Below are 24,422 nucleotides of genomic sequence, written 5' to 3' on the forward strand. Positions count from 1 at the left end.
GATTTGATAGGCTATTACTGTTGCTCGAATAATGGTTCTAGAACAATCTACAGGAATGTTGTGTAGCAAAATCACCAAAAATTACCGACATAGTCAAAATGCTTCGGTAAGAGGAAGTCAATGTCAGAAATGTTTGGTTTATCGTCAGAAATGTTTGCTTTATCGTCCCAGCTTTACTCTGTCTCTATGTGGAGGCTTTGTGGGTTGGGGTTTGGGATCCAGAGGGCTGGGGATATGAGGTTATTACTGGCTGCAAGACAGACTTGCTGACAGAGTTGGGCCTGACATTTTTGTTATTTCACCTGTTCTCCTTGGGGGCTAAAAACATTGTTTGAGAAACTAATAATCTGACTCTGCAAACTTAACGCTTTCTCTGGTTGCTGGTTTGTTATTGCCAAAATTGCCAATGTTTAATTAAAATTGCCTTAGATTAATTACACATTGATTCATCTCTTCAGATTTCCTTCCCCCGGCATTCGCATTGCTGATAGCCTATGAAATACAGTATTTATGTTTAAAAGCGTCGCAGTGATTGCAGTGATGCAGGACTTCAATGATTTGTTAATAACAAAGTGATTTCTAGCCCGGCATGCATCATACTTTATGTCAATCTGATTCAGACTTTGTTCTGAGCGGACTTCAATGGGAGCAATGTCCTTGAGGCCTATCAGATCATATATCACCTGATCCTCCTCCAACAGTGTATGTGTTGTGTCTCCCTCTCCACTGCAGGGCATGGATTGTGGACGCCTTTGAGAAGAAATTCAACACAATGGTGGTGGATTTCATCCGCAGCTGTTCTGCAGAGATATCCTGAAGCTGAATGCTGGACAAAGGGCTGTGGGTCAGCAACGGCAGGGTGAGTGGACAGGACACTACAGTCCTTGCTCTGCGCAGTGGTTAGAGCATTGGGCCAGTAACCAAAAGGTAGCTGGTTCGAATTCCTGAGCTGATAAGGTGAAAAATCTGCCGTTGTGCCCTTAAGCAAGGTACTTCAACCTTATTTGTTCCAGGTGCGCTGTACTACTATGGCTGACCCTGTAACACATTTTTTTTTACCAGTGCTGTAGTGACAGTCTACTGTCCACTGCAATGACATGAATAACCCAGGGAATGTCTCTGCTCAGCAATACTTACTGAGTCATACTAAATCAACATAAAAAATAATTATATGAACCATGGATTACTGTCAATCTGGAGGGGTAGTATAGAACATTGACGTTTTGGTGCGGTAAGCGCTGTCAGTGCTGTCAGGGGGAGATGAGATGAGTGGGGTATCCCACAGTAAGCTGCTGTAGCAGGGGACTATTCTCTCTCTGGTGTTTCACTGAACTCCTCTAGACTGTCCAGTCAGCATGACGTCTGTTTCACAGAGGTCTGCAGCGAGCGTGTGTGTGTGTGTCTGTCCGTGTGTGTGTGTGTTATCATAGTGCAGAGCTGAGGACTGATGTCTCAGCAGCAGAGGATGAAGGGGCCAGGCCCTGAGATGGCAGTAACAATTAATATAATTGTACATTCCTCTACAGTCAGTCCTGCAGGGTAGGGGGTGCTCTCTCTCCTCTTAAAATAGAAACGAAAAAATGGATAGGCAGCAGCTCTGGAACGCAGAGTGACCATATACAGTTGCAGTCGGAAGTTTACAAACACTTAGGTTGGAGTCATTAAAACTCATTTTTCAACCACTCCACAAATGTCTTGTTAATACTTCTTAAGGCTAGGGGGCAGTATCCTGAATTTCCGGATGACTGACGTGCCCAAAGTAAACTGTCTGTTACTCAGGCCCAGAAGCTAGGATGTAGGATGGCAGCATTGGATAGAAAACACTCTGAAGTTTCTAAAACTGTTAAAATAATATCTGTGAGTATTTCAGAACTGATATGGCAGGCGAAAACCAGAAAAAAAAACATCCGTAAAATATATTTTTTGAGGTGACAGGCCTTTTCAATGCAAGCCTATGGGATATACAAAAATAGCTCCCAGATTGCAGTTCCTATGGCTTCCACTAGATGTCAACCGTCTTTAGACAGGGTTTCAGGCTTGTTTCTTGAAAAACAAACAAGTAGTTGTAGTTTATCCAAGGTGTTCTCATCAGGAAAGGTAGGCTTTTGGCGCGCGTGAATGAGGGCGCGCTCTTCGTTATTTTCCTTTTCTATTGAACACCGTTCTTTCCATCTGAAATATGATCGTTTATTTTTATATCAGGGTACCTGAGGATTGATTAGAAACATTGTTTTACTTGTTTGGATGAAGTTTTTTGGATTCCTTTGTATGCAGGTTGAAGGAGTGGATTACTGAAATCAATGGCACCAACTAAACTGATTATTTTGGATATAAACAAGGACTTTATCGAACAAAACGAACATTCATTGTGTAGCTGTGAGCCTTGGGATTGCAAACAGAGGAAGATCTTCAAAGGTAAGTGATTTATTTTATCGCTATTTGTGATTTTTGTGAAGCCGGCGCTGTCCTCAGATAATCGCATGGTATGCTTTCGCCGTAAAGCCTTTTTGAAATCTGACAAAGCGGTTGGTTTAACAAGAAGTTTTTAAATGATGTAAGACACTTGTGTGTTCATGAATGTTTAATATTACAATTTTGTAATTTGAATTTGGTGCGCTCCAGCTTCACCGGATATTGTCGATTTTGATCCCGCTAACTTACAGATTATTTCACTTATAACTCACTGTATCACAATTCCAGTGGGTCAGAACTTTACATACACTAAGTAGACTGTGCCTTCAAACAGCTTGGAAAATTCCAGAAAATTATGTCATGGCTTTAGAAGCTTCTGATAGGCTAATTGACATGATTTGAGTCAATTGGAGGTGTACCTGTGGATGTATTTCAAGGCCTACCTTCAAACTCAGTGCCTTTTTGCTTGACATCATGGGGAAATCAAAAGAAATGAGCCACGACCTCAGAAAACTACCTGCTTTGCTGCAGGAGGGACTGTTAAACTTCACAAAATAAATGGCATCACGAGGGAGGAAAATGATGTGGATATATTGAAGCAACATCTCAAGACATCAGTCAGGAAGTTAAAGCTTGGTCGCAAATGGGTCTTCCAAATGAACAATGACCCCAAGCATACTTCCAAAGTTGTGGCAAAATGGCTTAAGGACAACAAAGTCAGTGTATTGGAGTGGCCATCACAAAGCCCTGACCTCAATCCTATAGAAAATGAGTGGGCAGAACTGAAAAAGTGTGTACGAGCAAGGAGGCCTACAAACCTGAGTCAGTTACTCCAGCTCTGTCAGGAGGAATGGGCCAAAATTCACCCAACTTATTGTGGGAAGCTTGTGGAAGGCTACCCAAAACATTTGACCCAAGTTAAACAATTTAAAGGCAATGCTACCAAATACTAATTGAGTGTATGTAAACTTCTGACCAACTGGGAATGTGATGAAAGAAATAAAAGCTGAAATAAATCATTATCTCTACTGTTATTCTGACATTTCACAGTCTTAAAATAAAGTGATGATCCTAACTGACGTAAGACAGGGAATTTTTTACTATGATTAAATGTCAGGAATTGTGAAAAACTGAGTCTAAATGTATTTGGCAAAGGTGTATGTAAACTTCCGACTTCAACTGTAGGTGGAAGAGATGAAACACCCATCTCCCTTTGCTTTAGTTCTCTACTGTAGGTATACTGCTGCTCTGTATCAAAGTCCAACATGTAAAGTCTAGAAACAGATACATCAGAGCACATTGTTTGACTTGGACATTGTTGAAGAATGCATTTTATTAGTTTATTATTACATTTGAACGTTTTTATTGCTCTATGTGTGGCACCTCACTTTTCCACCCATTCCTCTCAAAACATTGAATGAAATGGTCTTCTCTCCATGCTAGATCCAGGGACCAAATGTTCCCTCATTTTCTTCATCACTGAGCAAATTTTATGTCTGCTGTGTGCAAACTTGAACGTTGTGAAAATTCTTTGTGCGTTTACTGTGAACATTGAGGCTGTTCCCACTCTTAAGTAAGTTTTCACAGTGGTCAAGTAGGCTACTGTGACTACTTGATCATAATGTAGGCCTGCCAGAGTGGCCTACCATCAAAAACAATGGATAATGTGCATCCAATAACATTTGAACATGGAAATAGCTATTCTCTCGTTCAGCCTACATTTACAGCCAATGTGTGGTTTTCTGCCTATACATTCATGTGTCAATGTGTGGTGTTTCAATGTAGACCTACATTCCATGAGACTTGAAAAGAAACATGCAGGGCTTGACATGAACCTGTTTTTCCACGTGTCCTTCAGACAAGGTGACTGAACATGTTGTTGTGTTGTTTGATGCAAGAAACAACTTTCCAAAATAAAATGCATCATTATTCCATTACCATTATTTTAGAGAATCAGACAAATTGTGCTACCCTCTGCCTATTGGCTACTTAGCTTATTCAAGCCTGTCACAAAATACAACACTGCCCCTTTAAGACCAAAAAGCTCTTTATGTGACTCACTTTTCAAAGATGTCTAGAAATGTACACGTTTTGTGCTCTTGTAGGAAGCAATCACTCCCCCATTGCTGAGTACCAATGATGTATTACTGGGCTAATAACTCACTAACTAGCAAAGGATATGGACAAAATGTGCACACGGCACTACATGTAGCTCTCGCTTTGATCTCAAAACAAGCGCATCTACTCACAACTGCTCATGCTGTAAAAACAGTCCAGTTCAAAGTACATGGCACATTCTATTTACATATAGGCCTACTGCAGCTTTGGTTATGCCACACCGGTCTATTTAGAGTATGTACCTGAATCTTGCCTGTCAATGCAATAGAATCCTATTCTGATGCGTTCTGCCGACAACAAAATCTGTTGTATAGATGGTTGTCCATATTAAGTATTGCGTAGTTCGTTTTGTTTCAGTGTGTTGCATTGAAATTGGCTAATGTTGCGTTGATTCGATCACAAGTAAAGAGAAATGTTGATAGCATAGGGGAAAACTCTATAAAGTTGACTGAAGTTCAATCTCGTGCTTCTCTGCGCACGCTGATATTTATTCTGCTTGGCAGTCCTGGGGAGCTGCGGGCCCTCTCATGTGCGCAGTTTAAAGGGAACATTGCCTGGCACCATTTGAGAAGGAGGAGTAATTCAACGTGGAGGATTTCGATTTGTTACAGAGATTACACTCAGCACCACAGCCGAGAAAATCAAAACTAGAATCAAGCAGTATGGGAATGAAGGGAAATCAGTACGTTTGTTAACATCTCTCTCTCTTTTTCTCTGTTTGGACTCACTGTCTGTATCAGTGCCCTGTGCTTCACCATCTGCACAAAGTATCATTTTATGATGAAAGCCATAAGATGTTATCAAGGGAAAATACTCTGATCATTTTCTAAAGCGCTTGTCGTATCTTCTAGTCTCACAGTAAGATTATCTTCTGAACTACAATCTATCTATAAAGACTTTAGAAACTACTGCTTTTTGGAAATTGTCTTGTGATCTCCTTTCTGGATCTGTCTCTAGCCATCTTATTCATTGGACACGTCCCCCCCCCCCACGAAAACAGATTGAAGTCATAACCGAGGATAGATGTCTCTGACATGTGTTCCAAATGGCACCCTATACCAATATAGTGCACCCTATTCCCCAAATGGACCCTTGTCAAAAGTGCTCTAAAAAAAGGGAATAGGTTGTCATTTGGGACTCATTTCTGACCACCTTAATAAGCATAATGAATAAGTGATGTAATAACCCTTGTATCTTTCTGATGCTGCTGTGCTGACGCTGCTGTGCTGACTCGGCTGTCCTGACTCGGCTGTGCTGACTGCTGTGCTGACGCTGCTGTGCTGATGCTGCTGTGCTGACCCTGCTGTGCTGATGTAACCAGTGTGAAATGGCTAGCTAGTTAGCAGGTTGCGCGCTAATAACGTTTCAATCGGTGATTTCACTCGCTCTGAGACCTTGAAGTAGTTGTTCCCCTTGCTCTGCAAGGGCCGCGGTTTTGTGGAGTGATGGGTAACGATGCTTTGAGGGTGGCTGTTGTCGATGTGTGCAGAGGGTCCCTGGTTCGAGCCCAGGTAGAGGCGAGGAGAGGGACAGAAGCTATACTGTTACACTGACGCTGCTGTGCTGTGCTGACTGCTCTCACTTTCTCCTCTCCAGTGTGCTCCATCTCACTCCTGGAGAAGACCACGTGGCCCGCTTGAGCCACCCAGAAGATGTCATCGCTGTTGAGCAGCCCTTTCCTCTATCATCCCATATTTTATTGTGACTACGTCAAGGACATTCAGCATGTAGTTTCATTTGCAGAAAGGCTACAGTTATATTAATGACCTGAGACAAGAGCAAGTGTCACGTGTGCTCCCTCTCCGGCCTCTAGGTCACCAGGCTGCTCGTTATGGCGCAAACCTGTCACCATCGTTACGCGCACCTGCGCGTCATTAGACTCACCTGGACTCTATCACTTCCCTGATTACCTGCCCTATATATGTCACTCCCTTTGGTTCCTTCCCCAGGCGTCATTGTTTCTATTTCAGTTTCATGGCTGTGCGTTGTTCGTGTTTCTTGTTTTGTGTTATGTTTTCATGTATTTATTAAATGATTCACTCCCTGAACTTGCTTCCCAACTCCCAGCGCACAACGTTACAGCAAGTGCGCAACTGCAGGCTGAAGAGAAAATGTTTTCAAACCAATAACTGATGTTGTTATTTTTCATTCTCTACAATCTCATTGTTCTTAATTGTAAATTGGTACTTTTTTAATGCTTCTTTTTAATTTCATCATTCGTGAATGTGCAGTACCACTCAATCATTTGGACACACCTACTCATTCCAGGGTTTTTCTTTGATTTGACTATTTTCTACATTGTGGAATAATAGTGAAGACATCAAAACTGTGAAATAATACATATGGAATCATGTAGTGACCAAAAAAGTGTTAAACAAATCAAAATATATTTTATATTTGAGCTTCTTCAAAGTAGCCACCCTTTGCCTTGATTACAGCTTTGCACACTCTTGGCATTCTCTCAATCAGCTTCATGAGGTAGTCTCCTGGAATGCATTTCAATTAACAGGTATGCCTTGGAACTTCTTTCCTTATTGCGTTTGAGCCAATGAGTTGTGTTGTGACAAGGTAGGGTTGGTACATAGAAGATAGCCCTATTTGGTAATTGACCAAGTCCATATTATGACAAGAACAGCTCAACATAGCAAAGAGAAATGACAGTCCATCATTACTTTGAGACATTAAGGTCAGTCAATGTGGAACATTTCAAAGACATTGAACGTTTCTTCAAAGTGCAGTCGCAAAAACCATCAAGCGCTATGATGAAAATGGCTCTCATCAAATCAAATGTTATTTGTCACATACACATGGTTAGCAGATGTTAATGCGAGTGTAAAGAAATGCTTGTGCTTCTAGTTCCGACAATGCAGTAATATCCAACGAGTAATCTAACCTAACAATTTCACAACAATTACCTTCTACACACAAGTGTAAAGGAATGAATAAGAACATGTACATAAATAGCATAGGCAAGATGCAGTGGATGGCATAGAGTACAGTATATACATATGAGATGAGTAATGTAGGATATGTAAACATATAATAGTGGCATTGTTTAAAGTGGCTAGTGATACATTACATCAATATGGCAAGATGCAGTAGATGGTATAGAGTACAGTATATACATATGAGATGAGTAATGTAGGGTATGTAAACATTATTTGAAGTGGCATTGTTTAAAGTGGCTAGTGATACATTCATTACATACATTTTTCCATTATTAAAGTGGCTGGAGTTGAGTCAGTATATTGGCAGCAGCCACTCAATGTTAGTGAATGTTAGAATCTGTTTTTCAGTCTCTCGGTCCCTGCTTTGATGCACCTGTACTGACCTCGCCTTCTGGATGATAGCGGGGTGAACAGGCAGTGGCTCGGGTGGTTGTTGTCCTTGATTATCTTTCTGGCCTTCCTGTGACATTGGGTGGTGTAGGTGTCCTGGAGGGCAGGTAGTTTGCCCCTGGCGATGCGTTGTGCAGACCTTGTGTCACTACCCTCTGGAGAACCTTACGGTTATGGGCAGAGCAGTTGACGTACCAGGCGGTGATACAGCCCGAAAGGATGCTCTCGATTGTGCATCTGTAAAAGTTTGTGAGTGTTTTGGTGACAAACCAAATTTCTTCAGCCTCCTGAGGTTGAAGAGGCGCTGCTGCGCCTTCTTCACCACGCTGTCTGTGTGGTTGGACCATTTCAGTTTGTCCGTGATGTGTACGCCGAGGAACTTAAAACTTTCTACCCTCTCCACTACTGTCCCGTCGATGTGGATAGGGGGGTGCTCCCTCTGCAGTTTCCTGATGTCCACGATCATCTCCTTTGTTTTGTTGACGTTGAGTGAGAGGTTATTTTCCTGACACCACACTCCGAGGGCCCTCACCTCCTCCCTGTAGGCCATCTCGTTGTTATTGGTAATCAAGTCTACCACTGTAGTGTCGTCTGCAAACTTGATGATTGAGTTGGAATATCTTTAAAAAAAAGGTAGGGGCGTGGATCTGAAAACCAGTCAGTGTCTGGTGTGACCATATAACCAGCTCGACACATCTCCTTGACATATGATCATATGATCTGATATTAATCTGGCTGTTGATTGTGAAATGTTGTTCCACTCCTCTTCAATGGCTGTGCGAAGTTGATGGATATTGGCAGGAACTGGAACACACTGTCGTACACGTCGATCCAGATCAACCCAAATATGCTCAATGGGTGACATGTCTGGTGAGTATGCAGGCCATGGAAGAACTGGGACATTTTCAGCTTATAGAAATTGTGTACAGATTCTTGCAACATTGGGCCGTGCATTATCATTCTGAAACATGAGATGATGGCGGCAGATGAATGGCACGACAATGGGCCTCAGGATCTCGTCACGGTATTTCTCTGCATTGAAATTGCCATCGATAAAATGCAATTGTGTTCGTTGTCCATAGCTTATGCCTGCCTGTACCATAACCCCACCGCCACCATGGGGCACACTGTTCACAACGTTGACATCAGCAAACCGCTCGCCCACATGGAGCCATACACGCTGTCTACCATTTGCCCGGTATAGCTGAAACCGGGATTCATCCATGAAAAGCACACTTCTCCAGCGGGCCAGTGGCCATGGAAGGTGAGCATTTGCCCACTGAAGCCGACCTGCAGTCAGGTCAAGACCCTGGTGAGGACTATGAGCACGCAGATGAGCTTCCCTGAGACGGTTTCTGACAGTTTGTGCAGAAATCATTTTTTGGACGATCCCGCAGGTGAAGAAGCTGGATGTGGAGGTCCTGTTCTGACGTGGTTACACGTGGTCTTCGGTTGTGAGGCTGGTTAGACATACTGCCAAATTCTCTAAAACGACATTGGAGGCGGCTTATGGTAGAAAAATTAGCACTCAATTATCTGGCAATAGCTCTGGTGGACATTCCTGCAGTCAGCATGCGGCATTGTGTTATGTGACAAAACTGCACTTTTTTAGAGTTTTTTTTATTGTACCCAGCACAAGGCGCACATGTGTAATGATCATGCTGTTTAATCAGCTTCGTAATATGCCACGCCTGTCAGGTGGATGGATTATCTTGGTAAAGGAGAAAAGTTCACTAACAGGGATGTAAACAAATGAGAGAAATACGCTTTTTGTGCATATGGAACATTTCTGGGATCTTTTATTTCAGCTCATGAAACATGGGACCAGCACTTTACATGTTGTGTTTATATTTTTGTTCAGTGTAATTACCCATCTTGATATTAACCAGTTATTTATTCTGCACAGTGTGTGATGTAAAGCTCTAAGTTCCTCAGGGAAAGGAAGGTATGGTGCTATTTGGAGCTGCCTGCGTATTCAATATGCTATTGATGATGACTCACTGACACAATCCCACTTGCTGCTCTCTGTACATTAGCTGCCTGCCATCCTGCCTGTCTGCCTGCCTGCTTGCCTGCTGCAGCTGTGGGCTAGCTGGGCTCTTTAACCAACCCAGTTACATGACTGATGTGAAATCTATCTATCACTGCCTGAGCAGCAAGCCAACCAACCAGCCAGCCAGCCAACTACCCACCCAGCCAGCCAGCCAGCTAGCCAGCCAATATGATATACAGTGTGTTGGGGAGACTAGGAGAGTGTCTTGGGGAGACTGGGATAGTGTGTTGGGAAGACTGGGAGAGTGTGTCGGGGAGACTGGGAGAGTGTGTTGGGGAGACTGGGAGAGTGTGTTAGGAAGACTGGGAGAGTATGTTGAGGAGACTGGGAGAGTGTGTTGGGGAGACTGGGAGAGTGTGTTGGGGAGACTGGGAGAGTGTGTTGGGGAGACTGGGAGAGTGTGTTGGGGAGACTGGGAGAGTGTGTTGGGGAGACTGGGAGAGTGTGTTGGGGAGACTGGGAGAGTGTGTTGGGGAGACTGGGAGAGTGGGTTGGGGAGACTAGGAGAGTGTGTTGGGGAGACTGGGAGAGTGTGTTGAGGAGACTGGGAGAGTGTGTTGAGGAGACTGGGAGAGTGTGTCGGGGAGACCGGGAGATTGTGTCGGGGAGACCGCGAGAGTGTGTTGAGGAGACTGGGAGATTGTGTCGGGGAGACTGGGAGAGTGTGTTGAGGAGACTGGGAGAGGGAGGAGGGGAGACTGGGAGAGTGGGTTGGGGAGACTAGGAGAGTGTGTTGAGGAGACTGGGAGAGTGTGTTGAGGAGCCTGGGAGAGTGGGTTGGGGAGACTGGGAGAGTGTGTTGGGGAGACTGGGAGAGTGTGTTGGGGAGACTGGGAGAGTGTGTCGAGGAGACTGGGAGAGTGTGTCGGGGAGACTGGGAGAGTGTGTCGGGGAGACCGGGAGAGTGTGTTGAGGAGACTGGGAGATTGTGTCGGGGAGACTGGGAGAGTGTGTCGGGGAGACTGGGAGAGTGTGTTGAGGAGACTGGGAGAGTGTGTTGAGGAGACTGGGAGAGTGGGTTGGGGAGACTGGGAGAGTGTGTTGAGGAGACTGGGAGAGTGTGTTGGGGAGACTGGGAGAGTGTGTCGGGGAGACTGGGAGAGTGTGTCGAGGAGACTGGGAGAGTGTGTTGAGGAGACTGGGAGAGTGTGTTGGGGAGACTGGGAGAGGGAGGAGGGGAGACTGGGAGAGTGTGTTGAGGAGACTGGGAGAGTGTGTTGAGGAGACTGGGAGAGGGAGGAGGGGAGACTGGGAGAGTGTGTTGAGGAGACTGGGAGAATGTGTTGAGGAGACTGGGAGAGTGTGTTGGGGAGACTGGGAGAGGGAGGAGGGGAGACTGGGAGAGTGTGTCGGGGAGACTGGGAGAGTGTGTCGGGGAGACTGGGAGAGTGTGTTGAGGAGACTGGGAGAGTGTGTTGGGGAGACTGGGAGAGTGTGTTGAGGAGACTGGGAGAGTGTGTTGAGGAGACTGGGAGAGTGTGTTGGGGAGACTGGGTGAGTGTGTTGAGGAGACTGGGAGAGTGTGTTGGGGAGACTGGGAGAGTGTGTTGAGGAGACTGGGAGAGTGTGTTGAGGAGACTGGGAGAGTGTGTTGGGGAGACTGGGAGAGTGTGTTGAGGAGACTGGGAGAGTGTGTTGGGGAGACTGGGTGAGTGTGTTGAGGAGACTGGGAGAGTGTGTTGAGGAGACTGGGAGAGTGTGTTGAGGAGACTGGGAGAGTATGTTGGGGAGACTGGGAGAGTGTGTTGAGGAGACTGGGAGAGTGTGTTGGGGAGACTGGGTGAGTGTGTTGGGGAGACTGGGTGAGTGTGTTGAGGAGACTGGAAGAGTGTGTTGAGGAGACTAGGAGAGTGTCTTGGGGAGACTGGGAGAGTGTGTTGAGGAGACTGGGAGAGTGTGTTGAGGAGACTGGGAGAGTGTGTCGGGGAGACCGTGAGAGTGTATTGCAGTATGTAGTGATGGGGTGGTGTTCACAGGCAGCCAGGAACGTCTGGGACGTATAGGAGAGAACCAGCTGTAGTCAGCCAGACTCACACTCCCATTGGGCACAAACTGATTGAATCAACGTTGTTTCAATGTAATTTATCAACGTATTGTGATGTGGAATCTACGTGGAAAATACATTGGATTTGAAAAAACTGTTGTTTTGAGGGTGATATTTAAACCATGGTAACCAAATTTCAACATAGACAAACCTTGTTTAAACCATGTTGAATTTCTACCTTTAAAACCATGTCAGATCTTCAATGTTATATCCACTGGGCAGCACCTCTTACTGGAGAACTGGTCTCCCATCCAAGGTTTTAACCAAGCCCAGATCTGCTTTTATGATATGATATTTGTCACTGACTATTACCAATGTGGTATCATGAGATGGATTGTTGAGAAATCTCCACTTAATAGATTCACTGTTGCTATCGAAGTCATACCAAAGGGTAAGTTTAACAGAGCAAATGAAATGTGACCATACTCTATCAATCATATATCATTAATGATGCTATTTAGGCCTATATAGAATTTGCAAAGTCGTCAACAGCTATTGTTTCAATTCAACCCAGAATTCCACAAAAAATAGTCAATACAATAGGCCTAGAGTTTCAATCTCTGGTTGATTTCTAATGCATTGACATTTAGTGATATTGAATTGTGTTTGGTTGTCAACGCAACCAAATATTAACATTTGAAACAGATGTATCGTCTGTGCCACTGACTTAGTCTGGCTTTAATTCCAGTTTGTTTACAAATTAATAAGTTGGATTCACGTCTTCATCTCAAACAAAAATCAAAGTTAAAGAATATGACTAAATCAAATCACACTTCATTTAAAGTGCCTTTAAGGTTGTTTTGATTTGGTCCTATTCTTTAAGCCTTTACACTTGTGGGAATTGGCCTATATTGATAGGGCTAAACTGAAATGTTTGTACAGAAGAAAAATTGAAAAGCATACGATAACCATGGTAGCAATTCAAAGGTTATGGGAAAAGTATTACTCCAAGTATTGGACTAAAGGAGAGGACAAATGTCTATTTTACATTTACTGTACTTTTTGCCACATTTGTTGATAACGAACTATGAAAATACTCTGTATGCATTCAGTAACATGATGAGGATATTATTGGAAAATTTGGGGTAGGTGGAACATAAAAGAAAAATGACAAGGGTTTGAGTGAGAGGTCTAACTGTTGTTTCAAAGTGGCCACACCTCTCCAAAGTGGCCACACACCTCTCCAAAGTGCCCACACACCTCTCCAAAGTGGCCACACACCTCTCCAAAGTGGCCACACACCTCTCCAAAGTGGCCACACACCTCTCCAAAGTGCCCACACCTCTCCAAAGTGCCCACACCTCTCCAAAGTGGCCACACACCTCTCCAAAGTGGCCACACACCTCTCCAAAGTGCACACACCTCTCCAAAGTGACCACACACCTCTCCAAAGTGCCCACACACCTCTCCAAAGTGCCCACACACTTCTCCAAAGTGCCCACACACCTCTCCAAAGTGCCCACACACCTCTCCAAAGTGCCCACACACCTCTCCAAAGTGCCCACACACCTCTCCAAAGTGCGCACACACCTCTCCAAAGTGTGCACAGGTATTAAGTAAGTTCAATTAACTTTTCTTTGACTAAAAGAAGAATCTTCAACTATTTTTAGTGTCACGTGTGGTGCTCAAGTTCAGAACGGCTGTCAGTCAAAACCCATACAGAGCTGTGAAGAGCGGAGCCAGAGCTCAGACGTCATGTGCAGCATATTACTGTACAGCCACTGCGTTCCAATTTAGGCGCTTATCAGTGTCCAAATCTGCCATTTTCAACTCGGATATGGGTACAAGTGTAAAGGGCTGCCTTTGATTTTTGGTGGAGATGGAGATGTGAATCCAACATATCAATAATTTATTTGTAGACAAACTGGAATTAAAGCCAGATTAAATCAGTGGCACAGCTGGAACTATCCAGTCAGAATATACATCTCCTTCAAATGGTGATATTTGGTTGTGTTGACAACCATACACAATTCAATATAACTTTTGAAATACAATAAATAGCCTATTAACTTGTCGACAAGTTAACAAATTGGTTTAAGCCAGTGTCTCAGATGGAACTATCCAAGCAGTAGATCTCCTTTAAGTAGATACATCTCCTTGATATTTGGTTGCATTGTCAACCAAACACAATTCAATATTACTTTGTAATACAGTAAATAGACTAAAGTTAAGGCTATCTTACAAACTAATGTAACATTCAACCTTAAAATGAGTAACACATCCATGGTCACATGTTGAGGTTACTGTAACTACACATTTCTTGTTATGTAATCATATAAAGCAAGCATGTTAAATAAAGATAGCATGCATACAGTAGGTCGTCACAGGTCTGTAGAGATCTTCACAATTGCTATAATAATCTATGCAGATCTCGAACGGCAGTGATCCATTGCACCATGTACTTTTAATGTAATTTCAACTACAATCCAGGTCATTTGGGTCTTCTATTAGATGAAGCACAGTGACAACACCATAATCTGTTAATGAAATAAGCAACATATCTGACGCTGTATTCCCATTTGAATTTTGCTGTGCTTTTAAATGGTTGTAAGCGCAGTGATATACTGTACATTTGCGTGACAACTAAACCAAAAATCAGACATTGTTTTTAATTTGTACCATTTAATTTGTACCATTGTAATTTCAACCATTGTAATTTCAACCATTGTAATTTCAACCATTGTAATTTCAACCATTGTAATTTGGTTGTGCTTTTTAGATGGTTGAAATCATAGTGATAAATCATTGAACATTTTTGGTTGTCTTTGTGAGTGGGTGAATATAGCTTGTAATCTCATTGATCAACGTTGGTTCAAACAGGTTTTCAAGGTAGTATACAGTATCTGAGTAGTGACAGATCACAGACTTTGAGCTTGTCTGTAGAACCGCTGAGTGCGGTTTATTTAGCTGTGTGGTAACTGGGTTGCCCCCGCTGTGCCCCCCCCCCCCCCTTCCCCTCCCTCCTCTTGCAGGTGCTCAGTCAAGTGGTCAATGCGAAACTGCAGGTGTTTATGAACTGCTGGGCCAAGCTGTCTGTCCGAGATGCCCCTCAAGAGGTAAGCCTCCTCCTCTGATCCTAATTAAACTTCCTGTCCAAGTGCTGTAGTGTGGGTGTGTCTGACCACCCAGGAACTCTCTGAGATTGCATCACAGATGCTATCTGCTTAATTACACCATCTTATTGCTCTGGGCCTCCCCTGGTTCTTAAGGCAAATTGTTTAAAAACACATTTGGTAGTGCATAGAGGTATGGTGGCAATAGAGATATTTTAATGTATTCTCTCGATCAAGTTGGCGCAATTGAGTGGCATTAACCTTATTTGTGGCTTTAGGAGAATATGGACAAGCTTATGATAAGCCAATTTAGAGCACAAGACTCCTTCCAACTGCAATGCCCCAGCAGTGACCGAGGGCTGCTATGTCTACTTTGCTGCTGGCGAGCACAGGTGCATTCCATCCTCTGCAACTGTGAGCACATTGGAATATCTTCCAGGACGTCCATAGCTTGAGGTGGATGGCGATGAGGATATTAGTTCAGTTGGCTGCCCGTCTTAAGCTCTTTCTTACTTTTCTATCTGTTGAGAAATTGTTCGCTTTTCCAGAGAGAGAGGAGAGAGGAGAGAGGAGAGAGAGAGAGAGAGAGAGAGAGAGAGAGAGAGAGAGAGAGAGAGAGAGAGAGAGAGAGAGAGAGAGAGAGAGAGAGAGAGAGAGAGAGAGAGAGAGAGAGAGAGAGAGAGAGAGAGAGAGAGAGAGAGAGAGAGAGAGAGAGAGAGAGAGCGCGCACTCGGTTTTCCAGAGAGAAAATCGGTTAGCAAAATACGTTCAGAGGTGCTAAGTACTCTCGGCCAGCAAAAGCTATTGGTGTGAGTCTGAGCCCTAACTCTGAGCCCTAACTCTGAGCCCTAACTCTAACTCTCCCCAGCACCTCTGTGGCAAGATAAACTGCTGAGGATTAAATGTGAGGAAATGTGAGGATCAGTCTCTGGGATGGCAGTTTTAAATATGCAGAAAATATTTAAGTTGTATTGATCGTCTGCCGTGTTATCTTCACTAATTACGACTCCCCTGTGTGAGAGGGTAGATTGAATCCAAGCTATAAGCATAAAGATTAGCAGACAATGGCTGTGTTTGGGGGCATCAAAATGACTGCGGGCGACTGCGCGCGGACTGATCTACAAATCACCTTGCATCATAAACAACGACTCATTATTATTTGTAGCGCAGTCAGTCAGTCACAATTTACCCATGATACATTGCGGTTTTTATCCTCTCGAACACGGCCTTTCAAAGTGCGTTGCATTATGGAGATAAAAATGATCTCACTTGCGCCTACATGTCGACTGCAGGAATTTACAACAACCATGTTATCTAAGGTAATGGCCTACATGTCGACTGCAGGGATTTACAACAACCATGTTATCTAAGGTCATGGCCTACATGCCGACTGCAGGGATTTACAACAACCATGTTATCTAAGGTAATGGCCTACATGTCGACTGCAGGGATTTACAACAACCATGTTATCTAAGGTCATGGCCTACATGCCGACTGCAGGGATTTACAACAACCATGTTATCTAAGGTCATGGCCTACATGCCGACTGCAGGGATTTACAACAACCATGTTATCTAAGGTCATGGCCTACATGTCGACTGCAGGGATTTACAACAACCATGTTATCTAAGGTCATTGCCTACATGTTGAGTGCAGGGATTTACAACAACCATGTTATCTAAGGTCATTGCCTACATGCCGACTGCAGGGATTTACAACAACCATGTTATCTAAGGTCATGGCCTACATGCCGACTGCAGGGATTTACAACAACCATGTTATCTAAGGTCATGGCCTACATGCCGACTGCAGGGATTTACAACAACCATGTTATCTAAGGTCATGGCCTACATGCCGACTGCAGGGATTTACAACAACCATGTTATCTAAGGTCATGGCCTACATGCCGACTGCAGGGATTTACAACAACCATGTTATCTAAGGTCATGGCCTACATGTCGACTGCAGGGATTTACAACAACCATGTTATCTAAGGTCATGGCCTACATGCCGACTGCAGGGATTTACAACAACCATGTTATCTAAGGTAATGGCCTACATGTCGACTGCAGGGATTTACAACAACCATGTTATCTAAGGTCATGGCCTACATGCCGACTGCAGGGATTTACAACAACCATGTTATCTAAGGTCATGGCCTACATGTCGACTGCAGGGATTTACAACAACCATGTTATCTAAGGTCATGGCCTACATGCCGACTGCAGGGATTTACAACAACCATGTTATCTAAGGTCATGGCCTACATGCCGACTGCAGGGATTTACAACAACCATGTTATCTAAGGTAATGGCCTACATGTCGACTGCAGGGATTTACAACAACCATGTTATCTAAGGTCATGGCCTACATGCCGACTGCAGGGATTTACAACAACCATGTTATCTAAGGTCATGGCCTACATGTCGACTGCAGGGATTTACAACAACCATGTTATCTAAGGTCATGGCCTACATGCCGACTGCAGGGATTTACAACAACCATGTTATCTAAGGTCATGGCCTACATGCCGACTGCAGGGATTTACAACAACCATGTTATCTAAGGTCATGGTGTTTCGACTGCAGTTGCCTTCAATTTTCTGCAGTTGCTCCTCACCAGTTGAAACTTGCCTGAATTATGGGCGGCACTATTTGTCATTCATTAGATTGTTTTTGTTTGACCCACGCGAACAGGGCCAAAGACATCACTGAAACAGAACGCAACTTTTGCCAGGATTCATATGTATACAATAGATTTGTACAAATTACGTTATTTGTCTAACAGGCCCACCTGTTAGCTTGCATGATTCTTGCCATTGTCTTTCAACGTTTCATCGGCGACAGTCTCCCACAGGACAGTCGCTGACTGGATGTTGTTTGTTTGTCGCACCATTCTCGTAAACCCTTAGACACTGTTGTGCATGAAAAGCCCAAGAGGCCGGCCTTTCTGAGATACTAGAGCTGGTGCGCCTGGCACAGACGATCATACTACGCTCAAAGTGGCTTAGGTCACTCGTTTTGCCCATTCTAGCAAACAATCTAACAGTAACTGAATGCCTCGATGTCTGTCTGCCTGCTTTATATAGCAAGCCATGGCCACATGACTCACTGTCTGTAGGAGTGAACCATTTTCGTAAATGGGGTGCTGTACCTAATACACTTCACACTGAGTGTGTATTTACAGTTTGTCAGTGTGTGATATGGGGGCTGGAGACATGTTTATTTTGACATTACAAATAAAAACCTTTACAAACAATGGCAACACTGCCATGTTGCACTTAGCCTTGCTGTTGGAAAACCACATCAGTGTCTGACTTTCAGCTGTGGCAGACGCACCTCCCCTGACTTCACTCCTCGACTTCCGTCTCTAGCCTAGCGATTAAGAGCAACCGGAAGGTTGCTGGTTCGAAACCCCAAGGCAGAAAGGTGCAATAATCTGCCGTTCTGCTCTTGAGCAAGGCAGTTAAACACCTACAACAACTGCGCCCCGGGCTCTGATAATGTGGATGTCGATTAAGACAGCACCCCACACTTCTCTGATTGAGAAGGGTTAGGTTAAATGAGGAAGAGACATTTCGGTTGAATGCACTCAGTTGTGCAACTGACTAGATACCCCCTTTCTCTTTCCCTGCAATCGGTTGCTTCAGCCTTACCACTCAAACAAGCCCAATAACTTCAGAGAAGACTGGCTGACTAATACCATAGACTCTGGATGACTAATACCATAGAAGATTCTGGCTGACTAATATCATAGAAGTAGTATCCTCAGCTGTCTCAATAGAATGACTCCCTTCCCTAGAAAATGTTAAATTGTATGATGTGTCTGTCTATAACTAATAAAGGCTATTCAGTTGTGATGCATCTGTCTCAAATTACTTGGCTTCAAGTTTCAAAATGGCACAAATAGGAATTTGAATGGTATTATATTGAGTGCTATGCCTATTATTTGTTCTGAAGTCGATAGCAGTTTTCAGAACTTTGTACATCTATGCCTCTGGTATTGAAAATATATATCTGATCACTCTCTCTATGTTACTTGAATCCGTGCTGTCAATATGAATACTTCCAGTTGAAAGCCAATCCTTGAGCCTGGATCTACGGAAGGGGAAGTCAGAGGATATCTATCAAATTCTAGCGTGAGAATACACTCAGTCTACGAGTCAATATTATACTTGATTTTCCGACTGATTGAGTGTACATTTTTCTTTGAATCTCCCAGTCGCCCATCACAGTTTTCGCTCATCATATCATGTATTGATTTCACTCTGTTCAAGATAAATGTTTGTATATTCTGTGAAAGCATGCAGAGCCTGCCAGTAATTATCCGTTAACATCAGAGGTGTTTTACCTCGGTAACTGCTCGCTGGAGGTACAGTACCAAGCACATCACTATGGTAACGCAGGGAGCTGAGAGAGCGAGCGAGAGAGCGAGAGCGAGAGAGAGAGAGAGCGAGAGAGAGAGAGAGAGAGAGAGAGAGAGAGAGAGAGAGAGAGAGAGAGAGAGAGAGATTGCCCCATTCAAAACATTTAGAACCAGGAACAGATATAGCATGTGGTTCACTCCAGACCTGACTGCCCTTGACCAGCACAAAAACATCCTGTGGCGTACTGCATTTGAATAGCCCCCGCGATATGCAACTTTTCAGGGAAGTTAGGAACCAATATACACAGGCAGTTAGGAAAGCTAAGGCTCTCCTATATCTATCCTACCCTGCCTTCTAAGGTCTTCGAAAGCCAGGTTAACAAACAGCTCACCGACCATTTCGAGTCCCACTGTACCTTCTCCGCTATGCAATCTGGTTTCTGAGCTGGTCATGGGTGCACCTCTGCCATGCTCAAGGTCCTAAACGATATCATAAGAGACAATACTGTGCAGCTGTATTGATAGACCTGGCCAAGGCTTTCGACTCTGTCAATCACCACATTCTTATCGGCAGACTCAACATCCTTGGTTTCTCAAATGGCTGCCTCGCCTGGTTCACCAACTACTTCTCAGACAGAGTTCAGTGTGTCAAATCTGGCAGTCTCTATGGGGGTGCCACAAGGTTCAATTCTCGGGCCTGTTGTCTGGACCTCTGGCAGTCTCTATGGGGGTACCACAAGGTTCAATTCTCTAGGGCCGACTCTTCTCTGTATATATCAATGATGTCGCTCTTGCTGCTGGTGATTCTCTGATCCACCTCTACACAGACGATACCATTCTGTATAGTTCTGACCCTTCTTTGGACACTGTGTTAACTAACCTCCAGACGAGCTTCAATGCCATACAACTCTCATTCCGTGGCCTCCAACTGCTCTTAAACACAAGTAAAACTAAATGCATGTTCTTTAACCAATCGCTGCCCGCACGTGCCCGCTTGTCCTGCATCACTACTCTGGACGGTTCTGACTTAGAATATGTGGACATCTACAAATACCTAGGTGTCTGGTTAGACTGTAAACTCTCCTTCCAGACTCACATTAAGCATCTCCAATCCAAACTTAAATCTAGAATCGGCTTCGTATTTCGCAACAAAGCATCCTGCACTCATGCTGCCAAACATACCCTTGTAAAACTTTTTATCCTACCGATCCTTGATATCGGCGATGTCATTTACAAAATTGCCTCCAACACTACTCAGCAAATTGGATGTAGTCTATCACAGTGCCATCAGTTTTGTCACCAAAGCCCTATATACTACCCACCACTGCGACCTGTATGCTCTCGTTGGCTGGCCCTCGCTTCATATTCGTCACCAAACCCACTGGCTCCAGGTCATCTATAAGTCTCTGCTAGGTAAAGCCCCACCTTATCTCAGCTCACTGGTCACCATAGCAGCACCCACACGTAGCACGCGCTCCAGCAGGTATATTTCACTGCTCACCCCCCAAAGACAATTCCTCATTTGGCCGCTTTTCCTTCCAGTTCTCTGCTGCCATTGACTGGAACGAATTGCAAAAATCACTGAAGCTGGAGACTCATATCTCCCTCACTAACTTTAAGCACCAGCTGTCAGAGCAGCTCACAGACCACTGCACCTGTACATAGCCCATCTGTAAATAGCCCATCCAACTACCTCACCCCCATACTGTTATTATTATTATTTTGCTCCTTTGCACCCCAGTATCTCTACTTGCACATAAATTTTCTGCACATCTATCACTCCAGTGTTTAATTGCTAAATTGTAGTTATTTCGCCATTATGGCCTAATTATTGCCTTACCTCCCTTATCTTACCTCATTTGCACACACTGTATATAGACTTTTTTTCTATTGTGTTATTGAATGTATGTTTTGTTTATTCCATGTGTGACTTTGTGTTGTTGTTTGTGTCGCACTGCTTTGGTTTCTTGGCCAGGTCGCAGTTGTAAATGAGAACTCGTTCTCAACTAGCCTACCTGGTTAAATAAAGGTGAAATAAAAAGATTTGTGGTTAATGGCGCTCTGCTTTGATTAGGGGGGGGGGGGGGGGGGGGGAGGAGCTGAGTGGGAGTGCCTGTTCCATGCTAGTCTTAATGCCTGCTCTCTCCTGTAGCGAACTGTATGGGCAGGGCACGGACTGGCCCTGACAGCGATGAATGTGACGCTCAGCTCTCCTTGTAGCAGGGATACAAATTGATCTCTGGTCCTTTTCCTACCACAGACCACTAATGGTCTCGACTGAGGCAGAGGCGACAGTGGACCAGTCCAAACCGTACAGCACTCTACGACGGGGGAAAATGCACTTTGTGCCCAATGAGGGCAGACATTTATCATAGTGATAAGGTTAATTCTCTGCCTTTAGTAAGCGTGGAAGTCATGATGGCTTGCAGAGCCATGACAGCCTATTGGTCATATGGCTGTGGGTTGGTTCAGTGATGTTCCAACCTTCAGACCCTGTACACTCTCCACTGGACAAGGGTTAAGGATCGAGCAGTGGGTTGTCTTAAAAACAATCAAAGCCAAGGCCAGTGGCCACATAATCGATACCACAGGGGTTTCCTTTTAAAGAATGTGCCAATAGATAACACAGAAAGCACGATTGGAAAGTAACAACTAATAAAATGGAATAAAGGGGATACTGAAGGATGAGAGGGAGGAATTAATATGGTCTGAGCATGACCCTGGCAGAGTTCCCAGAATGGCCTGTTCGCATCATTCTGTTGTGTCTGTATGTGTGCCTTGTCGGCAGTCTCCAATGCTTTTCTCTCATCATGTTTCCTTCATGAGCATAACCTTTGTTGTTGTCCTTGTTTTTTTCTTCCCTCTGGATTGATGGTTTTGGCTGGGACTGGGATGTGCTGTGGGCTTCTTCAGTCACTAGTACACGTTAGCTGATGGTCCACGTGTATGGATACTAAAATATGTACAACTCTACAGAGGGAAGGTAAATGGGAGATGCTGTTTAGAGAATACTATGTTATAACTACTGAATTAGAACTATTTCACCATAATTGTTGACATGACAAGACCGATTCTCCTAAAGTTTATCGTGACTTTAAAGTTGTGCTGAACAGCTTCCATAGCAAAATCATCAATGTCAGGGTATGTATACTCTACCCACAAACAGTGCCTTCAGAAAGTATACACACCCCTGGACTTTTACCACATTTTGTTGTGTAACAGCCTGAATTTAAAATGGATTAAATTGAGATTTTGTGTCACTGGCCTACACACAATACCCCATAATGTCAAAGTGGAATGATGTTTTTAGAATTGTTTTCAAATTAATAAAAAATGTAAAGCTGAAATGTTCTGAGTCAATAAGTATTCAACCTCTTTGTTATGGCAAGCCTAAATACGTTCAGGAGTAAACATTTGCTAAACAAGTTACATAATAAGTTGCATGGAATCACTCTGTGTGCATTAATAACAGTGTTTAACATGATTTTTGAATGACCACTGTACCTCATCTTTGTACCCCACACATACAATTATCTGTAAGATCCCTCAGTCAAGCAGTGCATTTCAAACACAGAATCCACCACAAAGACCAGGGAAGTTTTCCAATGCGTCACAACGATGGTATATGGGAGAAAAAAAAAGTAGATATTGAATATCCCTTTGAGCATGGTAAAGTTATTAATTACACCTTAGATGTTGTATCAATACACCCAGTCACTACAAAGATACAGTTGTCCTTCCTAACTCAGTTGCTGGAGAGGAAGGAAACTGCTCTGGGATTTCACCATGAGGCCAATGATGACTTTATAACAGTTAGAGTTGAATGGCTGTGGTGGGAGAAAAGTAAGGATGGATCAACAACATTGTAGTTACTCCACAATACTAACCTAAGTGAGTGAAAAGAAACAAGCCTGTACAGAATAAAACTATTCCAAAACATGCATCCTGTTTGCAATAAGACACTAAAGTAAAACTGCAAATAAATTGGAAAATAAATAAACTTTATGTCCTGTATGCAGGGTGTTATGTTTGGGGAAAATCCAGCACAACACATCACTGAACACCACTCTTTAATATTTTCAAGCATGGTGTGGCTGCACCATGTTATGGCTATGTTTGTCATCGGCAAAGACTGGGGAGTTTTTTAGGATAAAAATAAATGTAATAGAGCTTAGCACAGGCAAAATCCTAGATGAAAACCTTGTTCAGTCTGCTTTCCAAGAGACAAATTCACCTTTCAGCAGGACAATAACCTAAAACACAAGGCCAAATATATACTGTTGCTTATCAAGACGACATTGAATGTTCCTGAGTGGCCTAGTTACAGTTTTACTTATATCGGCATGAAAATCTATGGCAAGAATATTGCTGTCTAGCAATGATCAACAACCAATGACAGAGCTTGAAGGATTTAAAAAATAATAACGTGCAAATATTGTACAATCCAGGTGTGCAAAGAGCTTAAAACGTTACCCAGAAATACTCACAGCTGTAATCATTACCAACGGTGATTCTAACATGTATTGACTCAAGGGGTTGAATAGTTATGTACCAAAGATACAGTAGTGTTTTTTTTTATCCACTTTGACATAATAGTAGTTTGTGTAGATTGTTGACAAAAATAATAATCACACTTTTTAACACAACAAAATGTGGAAAAGGTCCAAGGATGTGAATACTTTCTGAAGGCACTGTAGCTCGTGCATAATTCCAAGATACTGCAGTTAAGGAGACGTTATTTGTATCGGTTAGTGTAATGTGTCATCTCATAATCTAAGGATATTGCATGCTGGATTCCAAGCGTTCTTCCAGGCTTTAGATCGAAATGAAAACACTGTGTGCCTCCATCTGATTTCACACTGTAGGTGCATAAAAAAGGCTGACAAATCTCAGTGAGGATCTCCTCAGTGAAGCCACGGAGAACAAATCTCAGTGAGGACCTCCTCAGTGAAGCCACAGAGAACAAATATCAGTGAGGACCTCCTCAGTGAAGCCACAGAGAACAAGGGAACATGGGACCCCATTGCTAGGTAAGAGTG

At 43.6% G+C, this 24,422-nt stretch overlaps 1 long non-coding RNA gene across 1 annotated transcript in view; it reads left to right on the forward strand.

The window, feature by feature from the left end:
• The first annotated feature begins 714 nt into the window (after nucleotides 1-714).
• Nucleotides 715-24,422, forward strand: part of LOC139538209 (uncharacterized) — a 48,233-nt gene continuing 24,525 nt past the window's right edge. Inside the window, exons 1-4 of the long non-coding RNA XR_011667695.1 lie at nucleotides 715-859; nucleotides 14,938-15,021; nucleotides 22,297-22,366; nucleotides 24,249-24,413. This is a non-coding gene — a long non-coding RNA (uncharacterized lncRNA). The remainder of the gene's footprint in view (nucleotides 860-14,937; nucleotides 15,022-22,296; nucleotides 22,367-24,248; nucleotides 24,414-24,422) is intronic.

Source organism: Salvelinus alpinus, chromosome 14, assembly GCF_045679555.1.
Source record: "Salvelinus alpinus chromosome 14, SLU_Salpinus.1, whole genome shotgun sequence".
In the NCBI taxonomy this organism is placed as follows: domain Eukaryota; kingdom Metazoa; phylum Chordata; class Actinopteri; order Salmoniformes; family Salmonidae; genus Salvelinus; species Salvelinus alpinus.